This window comes from Pleurodeles waltl, chromosome 1_2 (genome assembly GCF_031143425.1).
Source record: "Pleurodeles waltl isolate 20211129_DDA chromosome 1_2, aPleWal1.hap1.20221129, whole genome shotgun sequence".
NCBI lineage: Eukaryota > Metazoa > Chordata > Amphibia > Caudata > Salamandridae > Pleurodeles > Pleurodeles waltl.
Genome location: NC_090437.1, coordinates 546,474,851 through 546,493,564, shown reverse-complemented (window position 1 = coordinate 546,493,564; position 18,714 = coordinate 546,474,851).

Below are 18,714 nucleotides of genomic sequence, written 5' to 3'. Positions count from 1 at the left end.
ACTTGTAATCCTAGTGGCATGGTATTGGATTGTAAGTGTTTCGTTAGTAAATGACCATGTAGACGAGTCCGTGCTAATTTTTTCTCAAGTCTCTCTAGCCTATTAATCATTTCAATCAATGATAAATCAATCAGAGGGTACATTTCCTAAAAACTCAGTACCCGTCTGGCCCTGTATCAGCCTATTAATATAATTTTCACTGTATGACAGTGTTTCCTTCTCAAAAGCCATATTAGGTAACACTTATCTCCCAATGTAAACAGTTTACAAATTACAAAAACAAAAAACCCTTCGCAGGTCAGCATCTGGTCTAAGAGTATGTTACAAACCACAGAGGGTAACCCTGAAAAAAATCCAAAGGGGCTGGGTAAAGACTTATTACAAAACTACATTGCCCACTCGGGAGACAAATTAAACAACACATCCATCCCATATAGTTCACATGCAGCATAGGTCCATAAGTATTTGGAAAACATCCTTTATTCTATATACAAAAATATATTCTATACTCATATAAAAATTAAATAGAATCCCCTATCAAAACACCAAAAAAGGAGGACAAAGAAAAGTGCAAAAACTCAAATGCTCGTGATAAGAAGAATAGAAGAAGAGCATAAATCTCACACATAACCATTAGAAAACATAAACTTAAACAGACTGCCTATTGGTTCGTTCTTTTCCACATTGAATCATTCTATGATTACAACAGTATTAAATTCTCATTACTTTCCTTCATTCATTGTACGGAAAAAGATTACATCCAAGCTCAACCACCATCGTAGACGTTTCAACCCCCTCTGGCTCTCGGGCAAATTCCGGGCTCACACACGGGTGTTCTTCAGGACTAAAAAGATAGGGGACCTCTAAAATAATCCAAAAGAATTAATCAATCTACTTGAACCTCTCTTTTATGAAATATCACACTGCTGCAAAACTATTAACATCAATACTCACGCTTAATTCAACATCTCTCTTGAGGCAACAATCTCCTCCAATATCACTTCACCTCACCTCACCTCAGATCTACAAAATAGAATCATATAACAGACTATCTCTATTAATCAACTCACATAACCCCTAAGTTATTACAATCAAAAACTCCCAACAACACACTCTTACCTGAACCATATAGGAATTTCCTCCTTCAGTTATATTTTCACCAATTCCATTCCATGGGTCATATCTTCAAATGTAACTTTTTCCCTTAAAGAAAATCAAAACCTAATTTTTATATTCATATATATTTTCCAACCTATAAATTCTCCAAATTATAAACGCTCTACATTATATGAGTATTTCAACTCATTATTTATTCCCTCCCAAGAAATAACATGAATCTTGCTTCATTCACCCTTCCTTCAATTATTCTGTTATTCTACAGAATCCACTCTGTCTCGCGTGGCCAAATTGTCCAAAAATTATACCGCCAAACCCAACTAAATACTCCCAGAGGAATCCATAATGTGGCTTATCAAGGCAGTCAAATACCTCTAGTCTGCCAGCAGCAAGTTCGTCTGTCTCTCACGGCCTTCAATATCAGTAAATGGTGTGACAGGCAAAAAACACGTTTTTAGAGCTAAATTATTAAATTGTCCCCATGTTCATCATGGAGAGGTGGAATCACAACCTATTCCTAATTTCCTGACATGGATACTTGCTTACAAGATGCCAGGAAACAACTGCTAAAGTGATTTTGTTGGTCAGGTGTGTACTGATATGAGCAGGCTTGCATTTTGTGAGTGTGGAAGAGAGGAGGGGAAGCCTAGACATTTAGAGATTAAACAGCACATTGTGAAAACAGTAACGCTGGGGAACAGCCCAGCTTTACCACTTGAGCAAGATGTGGGCTCCTTAAATACTGCCAATCTCCCTTTGCCAACAATTTCACAAATGATTGAACCTCTGAATAGAGGACCATGGGATGTGTGCTGAACACAACTGTATACATTGTCAGGTAATAAAACATCAAGTTGTACGTGTACATTTGAAACACAAGCCAAAAGGAAAGTACACAGCAGAGATGGCTGCCTTCACGAGCCATAAATAGCAATGTGGTCCTGTTAAAGGGGAGGTAAATAAATGCTACCCATACCTTGGTTGATAATTGTGTATATCAAACATGTACCTGCCAATGGAAAGACAAAATCTGATGTGCTAAAATTGCCCAACTCTACATGTCCTTGAAGATTCCTTTACAAATTAGCACATACTACATCATACTTAAGAAGCAGGATGCCAATGAGGACGTAGGTGTGTCCAGAGGTAGCCAGTTCAGGACACCCAGGTCATTCCCATCCTATAGCTCTCAGTGATGTCCAATTACATGTTTTCCTATAAGTGTGAAACATAGTTGATCTGGGGGTGGGTGTAACTTGTAGATCACTGGTTCGTGTCTCTTACATGTACATACAGAATCATCACCATCATCCTTTGCTATCAGTATTGGATTTATGTGTTACATTACAGCTGCTGCCAGGACAACATCAGTGATAGAATGACACCAACCAGGGGTTTAGTAAACATGCTGGCTGCAGCAGTCAAACCAACTACCATTGGTACGTCAGGTAAGTGTGACATATGATGCGGTAAGCTATTGATACCCCACCCTTGAACAAGAACCACTTCCTTGTGAATGTGGGTGAGCAGATATTGCCATTTATTGATTTCTCCTATAGTTGGTGTGCAAAATGTACCCTAAAAGATTAGTGATGCTTATGTCAGGTGTGCATAATCACATTTAACAACATGGAGAACAGTAACCATGGTGTCACCTCTCTCTAAAGCTGCTGGATCAAAGACCTGTTCTCCTGCTACACACTCAAGGAACCCCAGCTGACATCCCGGGGGATCTCAGTACTACATGAACCTATGGTTGGAACTGGTGAGTTTGCTTAGGCATTGCACATCTGCATTGAACACCTCAGTGCCACAGTGTGAGCTATCACATGTAGGTGCACACAAACCAGGTCACATGTGGATCTTCGGTTGAATTGGAGATATATTTTGACCAATACTTGTGTCGCACCAAATCATGTTGTAAGCCATATACATGGCCTGTTGCAAACTCTGTCTCACAGGTGGTGACGATGAAGATCTGAGTCCAGATGATGGAGCAACTACCAGTGAGGGGCACCGGGCAGTCTGACTGGCAAACCTACTCCTCTTCCATGTTGCTCTGTCAGATTACAGAACAGCTCAGGAGAGAGAGGCGAAGGAGGAGAAAGTAGAGGAGGAGGGAGATCAGGGTCTGAATCCAAGCAATGTGAAGGCCAATCCCCTAACCACTCCATTTGACCCATGCAGCTCAAAAACAAAGCCCACATCTGCTAAGTTTGGCATGGTGCCTCATTCTACAACCCAGAGGATTGCCCATTCTCCACAAACCCCAACCCACAGCTCAACTCTTCACAGTCCTCACATCCAGGTCAGACATGTTGGTTCCCCTACACACTCCTACTCTGACAATGTTTCCCAGACCTCCTCTCCAACATCTTAGGGACATGCCAGCTCTGGTGAGGAGCAGGTTGACTCCAGGAACACATCTACTCTTCACAACCACCCACTTAGCACCATCCCCCCAGCTCATAGACCTGATGTTTGTATCAGAGGGTGTCCGAGTCAGAGAGTGGTAGGAAGATGATTTTTTCCAGCAGCAGTCAGATGTGAGGAAGGGCATTTCTAACATAGGGGCTACACTGTCTGACATGTCTGCCTCATTGCAGGACATGCACCAACTCCTACAGCTGGTACACAGAATGATCCAGGTGTTGGAGAGAATGGATAGATCCTGGTAAGACATGGGGAAGCGGCTGAATGACATCATGGCCATACAGAGGGAAGAGAGTACAAGCCACCATGCACTATCTACGAAGATGATAGAGGGGATATTCAAAATGAGGGTACCCAAAACATCTACCTGCATCATCCCACCTCCAACCCCTGGTTAGGCAACCTACACTATGGCCCCCCAAATCCACGGTGTAAACACTCACCTTGCAGACACCCTCCAATGGACTGTCACATACTCTCCCTGTACAGGCTCCAAGAACCCCTGTCCAGGCAGACCCCAACACTGGGCAGGATCAGACACCTTCATCCAGGCAGACCCCCAAACTGGACATGTTCAGACACCCGCTATCCAGGCAGACCTCCACAGTGACAGGCTCAGACACCCGCTGTCTAAGCATATCCCTACACTGGACAGGCTCAGACACCCCCTGTCCAGGCAGACTCCCACACTGGACAGGCACCGCACCAACCTGCAGCTAGGTACTCCAGGAAATGCACAACATTGCAAAGGTCCCCACCACCAAAACTGAGAAGACGCAGCAGAGATCCCCATGAGCACTGTGACATATCCGTGCACAGCACTATGTGAATAAATTAATTTTGTCCATTTAAATTCGTTCGGACATTAGTTGATGATGTTCAAAGGCTTAATGTGGCTGTAGGCCGTGTATGTGCCTATAATGTGGGTAAGAGCAAACAAACACAAATGATGGACGGAATGCAGAACTAATCAAACATTCATCCCAAGTCACAGACCTGGGTTAAATCCATCAATTCTTTTGCTCACCATGCCACCCAAGTCTGGACCCAGTCATATGCAAATCAGCCTCGGCCCTGTTCCCTCTGGGAATAGTCCAGCCTGAACTGTCAAGCCAGGTCCTCCCTGGACAGAAAACAAGCATCCTGGTGTTGTGTAGCCATTTTAGTTATAGCTCCATGCACGTTAGTTTAATACACTAGGCCGCTGCGCACCTTGACCTAGATATATTTTATTCAACTTTGCATTGGTATTTTTACAATAACCAGTTTTACGGTCTTGTTTTAATTTCTTCCATCCAACTGTTTTGCTTAGTTCAGCATTGTGTTCTGAAACAACGCATTCTTGATCACTCTGTGCTTCAGTCAAGGCTACAGTCTGGTACATTGTCGGTAAACATGGTAGAAGTTTAGTCCTCAACATTCGTAGAAAATACACATCCTTACGTAGGGACATTTTCTTAGAACATCTGCTGTGTTAATTATAAAAACACTTTCTAGTCCCATTACACGGAGGGACATTCCAGCCAGGCAATCACAACTGTATGCTGAATGCTTCGCTGCAGATGCTGACGCAGATTACAGGCCTTTGCTCAGGTATGAGGGTTGATGTCCTCCCAAGGGAACCTGAAAGGCAGGATTAGAGCTTAACATACCGTGCTCAAAATATGATTTAGATAGGAAATAGTCCATCGACTCCAGTGGCAATATGATAGCATTATTCTTATTCTTCGCTCTCATCGTCACCATTTTGATATTGTTTTGTTGTGTTGTTCTGGTTATTGCAGCTCACGCTTTGCTATCCAAAATGCAGTTGTTTTATTAAACCAATCTTTAAAACTTAGACTGCTTTTATTGTCATTTATATATGAGACTGAATTGTGAGTGAGAGAACCGGATGTGACCTGGGTGACCACGACTTCCCTGAGAAGTAGGATATGCCATGCGCTCAGCTGCCCAATCATCTCTACCTTTCGTGAGAGATGAGGCACTGCTAGTTAGCCAGAGCAAAGCCCGGATTAGGAGCAACAAGTGTCACCCGCCGCTGCTCAAAATCCAGTAGTCTTATTAGAATAATGAGAGCCCACGTGACATGGCGCAGCCAACGTTTGGTCAGGCTCTAATTATCGGGTCCTCCGGAGTATCTCTGTCTCATTATATATAATGACACCTCAATACCGTATGCGGAGACGTCCGTGGTACTGAGGATTTCCACCACATCTGTGTAGGTAATCTTATTACAACTGGCGGTTGTTCAAGCTTGAACTTTAAAAGGAAACCCCATTTTGGCATGCCTTCTCTGAACTCATTGTGTTACTATCATGGCGAATCAACAAAATGTACAAATAGCTGTTAACATGAGACAACCTCTCACAGCACACTTATTAGCAAATGCCTAACAGCCCAGGGAGGTCCAGTCACGTTCATGGTGGACGCCCACGCAGCTTATAGAACAGAACTTTTTTACTCTTGGGTCACATTTCCAGCAGTTGATGGGAACACAAATACATTTCACGCATGTACAGTTGCGAACGCGCCTGGACAATACAGAGCGTACGCATATTTAGAGATACCTCTATCTTATCAAGGACATAATAATTGGCTTGATGGTGCCCTACCCCATACAATATTACCAGTTAGGTTAGGTCCACTAAGTAATGACGGTCCTACCTGGCCTTTATTGGCCACTTATACACCACATCCTGCGGTTGGGAATTTAGCAGTAGCTGAGGTTCGTCGCTTATACATTGAGTTAATAGCAATATACAGACGATTAGTGCAATTCGTGATGCAAATATTAAATACAAACCCAGCACGTGCTGCTCCAGCACACCCACATGCAGTGACACCAGCTATAAATCCTGCGACTGTACATTTGATTATGGATAAAGTACCTGCCAAACGAGAGGAAACTCCGTTTTGGTTAGCACAAAAAATTAATACGCTGGAGGGAGTGTTTCCCCATATGGGACCTCAGGATGCAAATAGAATTTGGGATGGTCCCTACAGTGGAAAACTGTAATACATGGGGTACTGTATTTGCAGCGCTCTATACAACCGCACACAGTACACTGACACTTGCCAAATTACCGGAAGTGCTGAAATAAATTCAAGATGAATATGGGGCTGCCCCGGCCTTAGATTTGGGGATGCAACTGATGGTCAACATTGCCACAGTATCCTCAATCATTTTAAGTAACCTTAAAGGGGAAGCAGTCTCACTTGCAGTGTGCATGCGGCTCCGTGATGTTCTGCAACAAGAGCAAGAACGAGAGCTGCCTAAAATATTAGCGGAAACATATTCAAGTATCGGTCGAGATAGCCTAGGGGCCAGACCACAAAAACTTCAATTCCAGGGTAAATCAAATAAAGATAACTCCAAACAACAACCTGAGGGTAATAAGAAACGCTGGGATAAAAAGCAACAAACGCCTAAAAAAGAAAGGGGAGAATCTCAAAGCACGGAGACCCCACAGAATAGGTATAATCTCAGAAATAGAGATAATATCAAAACGCCTGATAGATATCAATATACTGATACACGCCAATCTCGTTCCTTTCAGGACTCATCGGAAAAGAGAAATGAGAGAGGTGGGCGATCAGAGCAAAGAACAGAGTACGTGAAACCGAGACAGGAATCACAATGCTCTCTGGAGGTTTCTGTTAAAAAAGAAGAGAAACCTGCCGAACGAAAACAACAATTAAGAAAGAAAAAGGTGGCAGCAGTCGCAGTCCGACATGCCACACAGGAAGAGGGTCCTTTTGAAGAACAAAAATTGGGCTCTAGCCTTGCTAGACAGTGCGGCAGAGGTCACAATAGTTCACCGGAATCTTCTAGAGCATCTGGAGGTGAAAGCAACTGATGACTTTATACAAGTAGAAACAGCGGACATGCACGTCACCAAGCCTGATATGGTGTACAAAGTAACGCTGCAATTAGAAGGAGACATTGAACGCACAATAAACGCAATCTTTTGGGATCGCATAGTAAAAGTGTATGATGTCTTGTTGGCCGAACAAGATTGGCCGCCTGACTTTGTCCGTACCTGCCCATATGGAGAAGATGTCATTAAGCCTTCTTTCTCGCCCCTTGTTCCAGAGGAACTCGCTGAATACTATTCCATTGAATGGGCTCTAGCACAAGCACCTGCATTATACAGAAATCATGTAGGGTGGGATAAAGACTCCCCCTACCATGTAATTCCCATTAGAAGTGAACCTCAACCACAACCGCAGTATCCTATAAAACATGAAGCAAGAGCACCAGTGAGAGAAATACTCACGCAAATAGAGCACCAGGGTGTAATTGAACCCTGTGTCTCGCCGATGAATAACCCTTTATTTCCTGTAGCTAAACCAGACCATTCATACAGAATAGTCTTAGACAACAGACATTTAAACAGTCATACAGCACATATGCTATACAAAATTCACATAGCACTGCACTAATGAGCAACATAGTGCCTAAAAAATACAAAACAACATTAGACATTTCAAATGGGGTTTTCTGCCAGAATATAGCACCTGAAAGCAGGGACTAGGCTCTCAGAAAAAATTCTGTTGTTTACCTCAGGGGTATAGGAACAGCCCAGGACTGTTCACGGCTTGTGTTACTGCCATTTTACACGAGATTGACCCTGAAGCATTGTCCTATGCAGATGATATATATCTCACAGATGATGAGTTACTACAACATTGAAGACGGGTAGCCCGCATTGTTGTAGGGTTTGCCGAATTTGGCTGCAAATTTTACTTTAAAAAAACAAAAATTGCCTTCCTCAGCGTCCTGTTTCTAGGATATGAGCTGTCAAGTGAAGGGAAGAGCCTGGCGCCACAATTTTTAGAAAAAATGCGCACAGTAACAACCACCGAATACGATTAAAAAACTCCAATCAATATTGCGTTTCTTAAATTTTGGCAGAACCTTCATTCCTGATTATGCCACGCACATAAAACCTTTATATGACTCCATACGTCCCGATTTTTCAAGTAAATTCTGGCCAACTGAACATACACACATACTTAGAGACATGCTTGCAGCACAACATTTACACAGAAGGGACAACAAAACACATTTGGTCATCAGGCTAACAGCTGGGGCCATCGGTTTCAACTATGTGACATTTAATGAGGGTGAGACAGTCCTGATAGCATACAAATCACATTTGTATTCAGCAGCTGAACAATGCTTTGCTCCCACAGAGAAAATTCTCACTGCTTTGCAGATGGCTGTTATTAAAGAAAGACCTCTTGCCCAGGGAAAACGCATTATTGTCGTTTCTCCAATCCCATCCCTAGAGGCTGTTAGAAAAGCTAGCGTTCCGAATGCAAAAGCACTACATCCACGTTGGATACAATGGGCTACGTCTTTAACAGCCACTGATGTAGACTACATTTTTGACCCAAAGTTACAAACTCAGGAATTCCTGCAATATGAAGTAGAATATCCAGTTCCAGAAAATACCTTGCCTATTGATCAGTATCATAGAGTCATGTACACCGATGGCTCTGCACAACCTGCAATTGGAACTAAACATCAATATTCTGCTGCATGCGCAGTCGTGAGTGGCTATATGGAAGGGGATACATTCTGTCCTCTACATACCTTTACACAGACCCTAGGGGATTGTACATCACAATTGGCTGAGCTAAAAGCTCTGCTGATGGCACTAGAACATACAGATCCAGCACATCCTACGCTGATTGTTTGTGATTCATATTATTGTGTCCAGTCCTTTAATGAATACTTGCATTATTGGCGCCAGAATTGGTTCAGAGACTCCAAAGGCAACACCATTAAACACAGACTACTGTGGGGGAAGGTAGCAGATCTGAAAGAGACGCTACCAAAGGTCCATGTTGTGCATACACTTGGACACCAGCGCATTGGAATACACGTTGCTGGAAATACATTGGCTGATGAAGCCGCAAAGTCAGCAGTGGCAGAAGCAACTGTAGCTGCAGTGACTCACTCGAGTTCCAAACCATTCGCAGACATTTGGGCTGCCATAAAAGCTACTGCTGATGGTATGCCGCATCCTAAAGGATTCCCTAACAAATATCAATACTATATGGGAAGTATGCTGAATGCTGAAGTTAAGATACCAGGCGTAGGCGTACGGTATGTCCCTAACAAAGATATAGGACCACAATTGATCAAAGCAGCGCATGATGGGGTGGCATCTGCACATGCTGGTGTGGCGGCTACAATTTCAATCTTACAGGCCCGTTATTGGTGGCCCGGTCTCTATAAAGAGACTAAGCAGTATGTCCTTTGTTGTGACATTTATCAACAAATTAAAGTTTCCACGGCCAAGCACCCGCCGCAGACACCCCTCTTAATTTGTAACAAACCGTTACAGTGTGTGTACTTGGACCACTGCGGTCCACTAACACCTGACAGTGCATACAAATACATATTAGTCGCTGTTCATTCATGCTCCAGATTTGTATGGTTGTGGCCACAACGCTCGGCTGACGCTCGGACTGGTAATAAAGATTTGCGAGTCTTTATCGGTACATATGCAGTTGCGGCGTTCTATTCGGACCAGGGCCCTGCTTTCGCCTCAAGGGCATTCAGGGACACCATGGCTTTGTTGGGGGTCCAACTGCAGTACTCGTCTCCATTTCATCCCGAGGGAAATAGTGTCGTGGAGCGATTAAACTGCGATTTAAAGCAATCCTTAACAGCCAGAGTCTTAGGTACGGGTCGTAGTTGGCTTAATCACCCGTATGGAGTCCAGAGAGCACTAAATGACCTGCCAAGAAGGTCCCTGGGGGGGTTGTACTTCATATGAGTGCCTGTTCAGAACTCAAATGTTTGTTCTGGATCTTGATGGTCCTGGCGTGGAGGCAGCAGAAACACCTTTTGACATAAATGAACGTGTCACTGATTTACAGGAATTACAACAGTTCTGTGATGATAATTCTTCCAAAAGTGCTGCCTCCACAGGAATTAAGGATGTGCCAGTAACATCTACCGGCTGGATTCCCAGAGTTGGGAATCTTGTACGTGAAAAAGTTGCAGTGAAAGAGGAATTTGGCCCTTCTTATCGAGCACCAGTACCTTTACTAGGGATACACGGTACCAGAACTCTTATTCTACCATTGTTGGCAGGTGCCAAAGAAAATCATTTTGTTTTGTTTCAATTGACAATGTCAAATTACACCATGTGGCTGATGCTGCACAGCCGACCAAGAGGAACATCCAGTAGTTCCTGAATCCCTCTCACTACTGGAGAAGAAGTTCCACTACAAGTTGTTTATACCAACACTGATACCTCTCCGAGCTTGGGGAGGGTGGATGATGATCTTGCATTAGTTCCACTAACATCAAATAATTTAGAAACATTTGACCAAGTCAACTCGACTACAAGCCAAACGGATGGTGCTGTCCATAGTGTGCCACCACAGGAAACACCAACTCCATCACTGACAACGGCTACGCCTTTTGCACTACTGCCTCTGGTTATTTTGCCGTCTTCAACAACGGTTTATCAGACTCATTCGCCTCTTCGACAGCTGATCTGTCAAGTGCGTGTAAGCTAACACACTGGCTTAAAGAAACATACTTCATTTTTCCATGGAACTATGTTTGGCTTTCTTTGACTGTTCTAGCCTTTCTACTTTGGATTGGTTTTGCTATTACCTTTTTCTTATTTATACATGGTCATTTCTTTCCCGAAAGATCAGCGGTTGAACAGGTGGAGGAGGTTTTGAAACCACATTTTTCATCACATAAGGTCCGAAGAGACTTATCTTTTGTGAACATTTCTGCAGTGCCAATTCCTGATGGGATTGTTTGGGACAAAGTAATGTTCGATATATATGGTCCCATGGAAATTATTCAAATACCATATGTGTTAAAATTATCCATGAATGATATAGTCATACCAGGCATTGTATCTGATGATTGGGGTGTGAAAACAGTTGATTCTATGATGGCAGAATTGCAATATTATACTGTCTTTGAAAACGAAGATGTTTACCAATTCAAAGAAAATTATGGTGATATGTTTTGCTATAATTATTATGGGCACCACTTCATACATAGAGCGAGTAGTCACAAAACGATATTTAATTACATGCAATGGGAACATTGTCCAACTCCACCGCAAGGGAGTTCTAAAACTTATACTGAAAAGTTTGCATATTTTTCTGGGCATAATCAAAATAATGCGGAGTCATATTATTTTAGTAACTCCTACTAAGGATATACATATGTTATTGACCAATACAAAATTTATATATTCGGAATCTTTTGTTTCCCGGTTATCAATGGAAGGTTATGAATATTGGTCCAAATCTATTGATTTGAAAAGTGTTTGGGGAACGAAAAATTGGCAGATCAAGGGAAAGGAAACATTGTTTAGAGCATGTCTCATCCCTGTTCAAATGATATTTTTAAATGAAACAGTGCAACAAACAAGTTGTTTAGGCTGAGCAACAATCAGAGAATTAAACATGCCCAGTATACCTGCCCCTGCAAAATTTGACAACTGGCAAAAGTACACGAATGCAACTAAAGATGAGCTCAATGAGTGGGTCCAGAATGGTACATTTAATGCTTCACTGACACGTCCAGGCGGGTGGTTATTGTGGCCCATAGATACCAACGGGTGTCATCAACGTTTTATTAACTCCTCGGGGGTTTGAGGACGAGTAAGCCAGACCCTCGCTATATATCACCAGAACATGCAGATATAATTACAACATATAGGGCCAGATGTAGGAAGCCTTTTGCGCATCGCAAACTGCGGAAAACGCAGTTTGCGACGCACATAAGGCCAAACGCGATGCACAACCGCAAATTGCGAGTCGGTACCGACTCGCAATTTGAGGTTGCGACTCACAAATAGGAAGGGGTGTTCCCTTCCTATTTGCGACCGCATCGCCATGCTGAGTTGCTTTGTGACCGCGAATGCGGTCGCAAACCAACTCGCAGTTACCATCCACTTGAAGTGGATGGTAACTCATTCACAAAAGGAAAGGGGTCCCCCAAAAAAATTTCAGAGCAGGCAGTGGTCCTATGGACCACTGCCACTCTGAAAAAAAAGAAATCAAATGGTTTCGGAAGTTTTTCTTTTTGCAGCTCGTCTTCCTTTAAGGAAAACGGGCTGCAAAAAGACAAAAAAAACTGCCAGGCCACCATCCCTGTGAGTGCATGGACTCGCAATGGGGTCGCACACTGCGACCCACCTCATTAATATTCATGAGGTGGGTCTTTGCGACCCCATAGCGAGTCGCAGAAGGTGTCTGAGACACCTTTCTGCATAACATTTTCCGAGTTGCAAATTGTGAGTCGCTATGACCCGCAATTTACAAGTCACAAAATGTTTTTTTGCTAAATCTGGCCCATAGTGTAGGAAAATTGTGCCAACAGTGGCTAAAAACATCCTCACTAGACGCGGTTAAAGCACACCTCAATCTCTTGTCTAACACTACTGACTTACAGGACTTCTTGTCAGGCCCCAGGACACCACGTAGGAAGCGTTTCTTATATGCAGTATACAATGAAATATGGAAGCTTTACCAACAAGATGCTGCAGCACGGTCAACGCAAATAGATCAGGAAAATTTGAAAGAGGCATTGGCTGCAGTAGATAATGGGATTAACACCTTGTCTGACCGGATATACACAATAAACAACATTGTATCTTCTGCTATAGACATTATACGATCTGATATGTCTTCTTTATACCATGGGCAGAGTCAGACCAGGTCCATTATGCAGTTGCGTTGGACGCTTCAAACATTGAAGGCGGGTTGTGTTCCGTGGCAGCACGTAATTGCCAGGGAAATATTTTTCTCCTTTAATCTAATGCGGCAACAACAACTAATGGCTAAGAAAGAAGCGACTTATGTCATGCTTAACATCGAGTAAATAGAAAGATTGCCTTTCACCGTTGCCGAAATACCTTCGGCAGAGTGGTTAATACACAGGGTGATTAATCTGCCTATTTCAACATTACAATTCACCTCCTGTTTGAAACACATTCCAGTAGGCAGATATGAAAAGCTGGGAGATAGGTACATTCATGAGGTGTGGGAGCTTCCCTTCTCATACAAATGCTTCAATGGCATGGAAGAGGTCTTTCTTAGCGGTAGTGAATGCGAGACCTCAGTCAGCCATTCGATGATTTGTAAACAGTTGTCCTTGCACTGGGCGTGTAACCAGCCTCAGCTGCAAACTTGGCCTGTTATCTTAAGGGAGTTCCAGTCCCTTGATTACACCTACGTTCCAGGTGCTTTCAAACGGCAGCTACGTCCTTCTCAATAGTGAAGACTGTTGTGCCATGCGAGCCGGAATAGTTTACGTTGTTTCGGTCTATAAGGTCGTTACATGCTGCGGGAACGTATTGTTTCCCCCCACTAAACTAAAGGAGGTAGCCGATATCTGGCCTCTCATTGCTACTTCAAACGTGAATTTTGACAAATTAAGTAAATTCAAGGCTTTATTGTTCCAAATGCTTGTGGCCCTTACATCTGCACGCGAGACCTACGCACTTCAAGTTGCAAGGTCATCAACAGAAATACAGTCCCTGTTAAATACGAACTTTCCGAGACACTTTGGTGAACTCGTGGGACGAATATTTAATGCGTCCAGCACGACTAGATAAGGACATTTTTTCAAAGCTGTCAGTTCTGGTTTTGTTCACACCTTCTCCTTCATATTTGGCTTGATACCTTCAGCTATCCACTCAATTTTCTGTAGTATTTTTGGAGGATTTCCGATAACTTTGGCTTTATTAGCCGGCATCCTGCTGTTGCTGTTGTTTATGTGCAATGGCTGTCCCGCCGCAACAAGGACAAATGATGGCGCTCCCATCAGCGCAGCTGTGTCGTGAACGTATGATGCAGCATTTCGGAGCAACACTCCTGGAACATCTGCAGTGTGACTGGTCTTTGTCATTCAGACCGGTTTTGTATTGTGTGCAGCCCGTGTTCCGGTGCCTTTGGTGCTCTTTTGAACATGCACTGGAAGTTTGTCTTTCACAGCAGTGCCCCCCAGCAATAGATGCTGATCTGTTGATGTTCTCGTTGAGGGTTCGTTACCAGACATGCGCACTGAGGCTGCGTTTGCTACGTGAAGCTAATTATGAGCTACCCTTCCTGGAGGAAGTTGCCATCAACTCATCAATGGGCACTGCACTGGATGCCGCCTTGGTTGATACTGGGGCTATGGAACATACCTGCTCCTTGGTCGTTTTTGGCGTGGACTTTCCGGTTTTGTCATCTGCCGAAGTGGAAGATCTCTTGCTTTCCATGACTCGTGCTTGATTCGGAACTATTCTAAGTTGACATTTTTCATTGAATTCGGTTCTAAGCCGCATGCTCAGTATGGTTTTAGGTATATCTTAGGTTGAGATATTTTAGTTTTGGCTTGAACCACTTTCTACTGACAAGGGGAGGCAGTTGTGTAGCCATTTTAGTTATAGCTCCATGCACGTTAGTTTAATACACTAGACCGCTGTGCACCTTGACATAGATATATATTTTATTCAGCTTCGCATTGTTATTTTTACAATAACCAGTTTTACGGTCTTGTTTTAATTTCTTCTAACTGTTTTGCTTAGTTCAGCATTGTGTTCTCAAACAACGCATTCTTGATCACTCTGTGCTTCAGTCAAGGCTACAGTCTGGTACATTGTCGGTAACCGTGGTAGAAGTTTAGTCTCCAACATTCGTAGAAAATACACATCCGTACGCAGGGACATTTTCTTGGAACATCTGCTGTGTTCATTATAAAAGCACTTTCTAGTCCCATTACACGTCAAGAGGGAGATTCCAGCCAGGGAACCACAACTGTATGCTGAATGCTTTGCTGCAGATGCTGATGCAGATTACAGGCCTTTACTCAGGTATGAGGGTTGATGTCCTCCCAAGCGAACCTGAAAGGCAGGATTAGAGCTTAACATGCCGTGCTCAAAATATGATTTAGATAGGAAATAGTCCATCGATTCCAGTGGCAATATGATAGCATTATTCTTATGCTTCACTCTCATCGTCACCTTTTTAATATTGTTGTGTTGTGTCATTCTGGTTATTGCAGCTCATGCTTTGCTATCCAAAATGCAGTCGTTTTAGTAAACCAATCTTTAAAACTTATACTGCTTTTATTGTCATTTATATATGAGACTGAATTGTGAGTGAGAGAACCGGATGTGACCTGAGTGACCACGACTTCCCTGAGAAGTACGATATGTCATGCGCTCGGCTGCCCAATCATCTCTACCTTTCGAGAGGGATGAGGCACTGCTAGTTAGCCGGAGCAAAGCCCGGATTTGGAGTGACAAGTGCTAGCCGCCGTGGGTCAGACTCAGTCCCCCACACTGTGGATGATCTTGCTGCTCAAAATCCAGTAGTCTCATTAGAATAATGAGAGCCTACGCGACACTGGCACCGGTTTCAGTTTACCACACTTCATCGGTCAGGCTAGCTTAAATCTAGTGGCATAGTGAGCCTGGGTCCCATGTCTGGGCATACCCGGCACACTTGTGGGGACAAAAGCAAACAAACACAAATGATGGACGGAATGAAGAACCAAACAAACATTTAGCCCCAATCACAGATCTGGGTTAAGTCCATCAATTCTTTTGCTCACCATGTCACCTCATTTTTGACCCAGTCATTTGCAAATCAGTCTTGACCCTGTTCCCCATGGGAGCAGTCCAGCCCGAACTACCAAGCCAGGTCCTCCCTGGACCGGAAACAAGCATCATGTGACCGGTTTCAGGATGTCACCCTTTATCAGCCAGGCTAGCTTAAATCCAGTGGAATAGTGAGCCCGGGATCCACATCTAGGAATACCCGGCACACTTATGGCGACAAAAGCAAACAAACAGAAACGATGGACGGAATGTAGAACCAATCAAACATTCACCACCAGTCACAGACATGGGTTAAATCCATCAGTTCTTTTGCTCACCATGGCACCCCAGTTTGGACCCAGCCACATGCAAAACAGTATTGACCCTGTTCTCCATGGAAACAGTCCAGCCTGAACTGCCATGCCAGGTCCTCCCTGGACCAGAAAAAAACATCCTGGGATCGATTTCAGGGTATCACCCTTCATCAACCAGGCTAGCTTAAATCCTGTTGCATAGTGTGCCCGGAACCTACTTCTGGCTATACCCGGTGCACTTATGGCATCAAAAACAAACAAATACAAATGATGGACAGAATGCAGAACCAATCAAACATTCACCCTCAGTCACAGGTCTTGGTTAAATCCATCAATTCTTTTGATCACCATGCCACCCCAGTTTGGACCCAACCATATGCCAATCAGTCTTGACCCTGTTCCCCATGGGAACAGCCCAGCCCGAACTGCCTGTTGGTGTTGCACACCAGTGTGCAAAGTTGATTCAGCTAGTTAGCTAGTTAGCTATTACAGGAGACGGACAAGCCACTGTTGTAAGGACATGTGCATTTGTTTTACCTTGGAAATTCTGGAACCATTTGGTGTGAGACAGGTATTCCAAAGTCAGCCATTACTCCAAGATACAAGAAATTATAAGTTACACTGATGATACACACAACCAAGGCATGCATGTCACAGCATCTGCCACAAGAAATGTGACCATTTGACCTCACACTTGACGGTGTCTTAACCATCCATTTGATGTTGCACCCAGCAGTAATAAGACCCTTGTTTCTTCAGACATGGTGGAGGCATTGCATTTCTTCACATAAAAGCATGGTGATGGCTATTTACCCAGTAGTGTCCAGCACACTACAAGTCCCAGAATGCACTTTGGTGAGTGCTTCCAATGTGATACCATGGGGCATTGGCCTTATGACTGCTGCTGCAATTGCTGTGATTTTGTGCAAAGAAACAAGAGAGACAGTGAAAGAGCATTCATGTCACACCATCCAACACAAAAAATGTGACCACTTGATATCACACTGGATAGTACCTGGACTATCCTTTTGGCATTGCACCAGGTAGTGAGAAGGCAGGCCCTTGCTTCACCAGTCATGGTGGAGGCATTGTATTTCTTCACATAAAATCATGAGTGATGGCTATTTCCACTGTAGTATACAGCACACTACGAGTCCCCGGCTGTGTTTTGGTCAGTGCTTCCAATATGATCCCATAAGGCATTGACCTTATGAATGCTGGTGTAATTGCTGTGATTTTGTGCAAAGAGACATTAGAGGCACAGAAAGAGCATGCATGTCATAGCAGACGACACAAGAAATGTGACCACATGACCTCTCACTGGACAGTATCTGTAATATCCATCTGGCATTCCACCCAGCAGTGACAAGTCACTTGCTTCACCAATCATGGTGTAGGCATTGCATTTCTTCACATAAAAGCACAAGTGATGGCTATTTCCCCTGTAGAACCCAGCACACTACATGTCCCAGAATGCACTTTGGTCAGTGCTTCCAAGTGATACCATGGGGCGTAGGCCTATGACTGCTGCTGCAATTGCTGTGATTTTGTACAAAGAGACATGAGAGGCACAGAAAGAGCATGCATGTCACAGCATCTGACCCAAGAAATGAGACCACTTGACCTCACACTGGACAGTGTACGGACCATCCATGTGGCATTGCACCCAGCAGTAATAAGGCCCGTGCTTCACCAGTCATGGTGGAAGCTTTGCATTTTTTCACCAAAAAGCATGAGTGATGCCTATTTCCGGTGTATTGTCCAGCACACTACAAGTCCCAGAAATACATTTTGGTCAGTGCTTCCAATGTGATCCAATGGGCCGTTGGCCTTATTACTGCTGCTGCAATTGCTGTGATCATGTGCAAAGAGACATGAGAGGCACAGAAAGAGTATGCATGTCACAGCATTGGACACACGAAATGTGACTACTTGACCTCACACTGAACAGTGTCTGGACCATTCATTTGGCATTGCACCCAGCAGTGATAAGGCCCTTGCTTCACCAGTCATGGGGCATTGGCCTTAGAACTGCTGCGGATTCTGGACATGGTGACATGTGAGACATGTTTGTACAGCTCTGTTACCACTCACACCATGCTACCAGAAACATTATACAGGCAATACGCTCACCAGATCTCTGCTGCTCCAATTCCTCCAGCTGAGCATGGAGGGTCAGCCAGGCTGTACTCAGGACCCTCCTCTGTAGTGATGTGAGGCAGGTCCAGTGCACATGCCATTGGAAGGATTGCCCCAACAGTTCT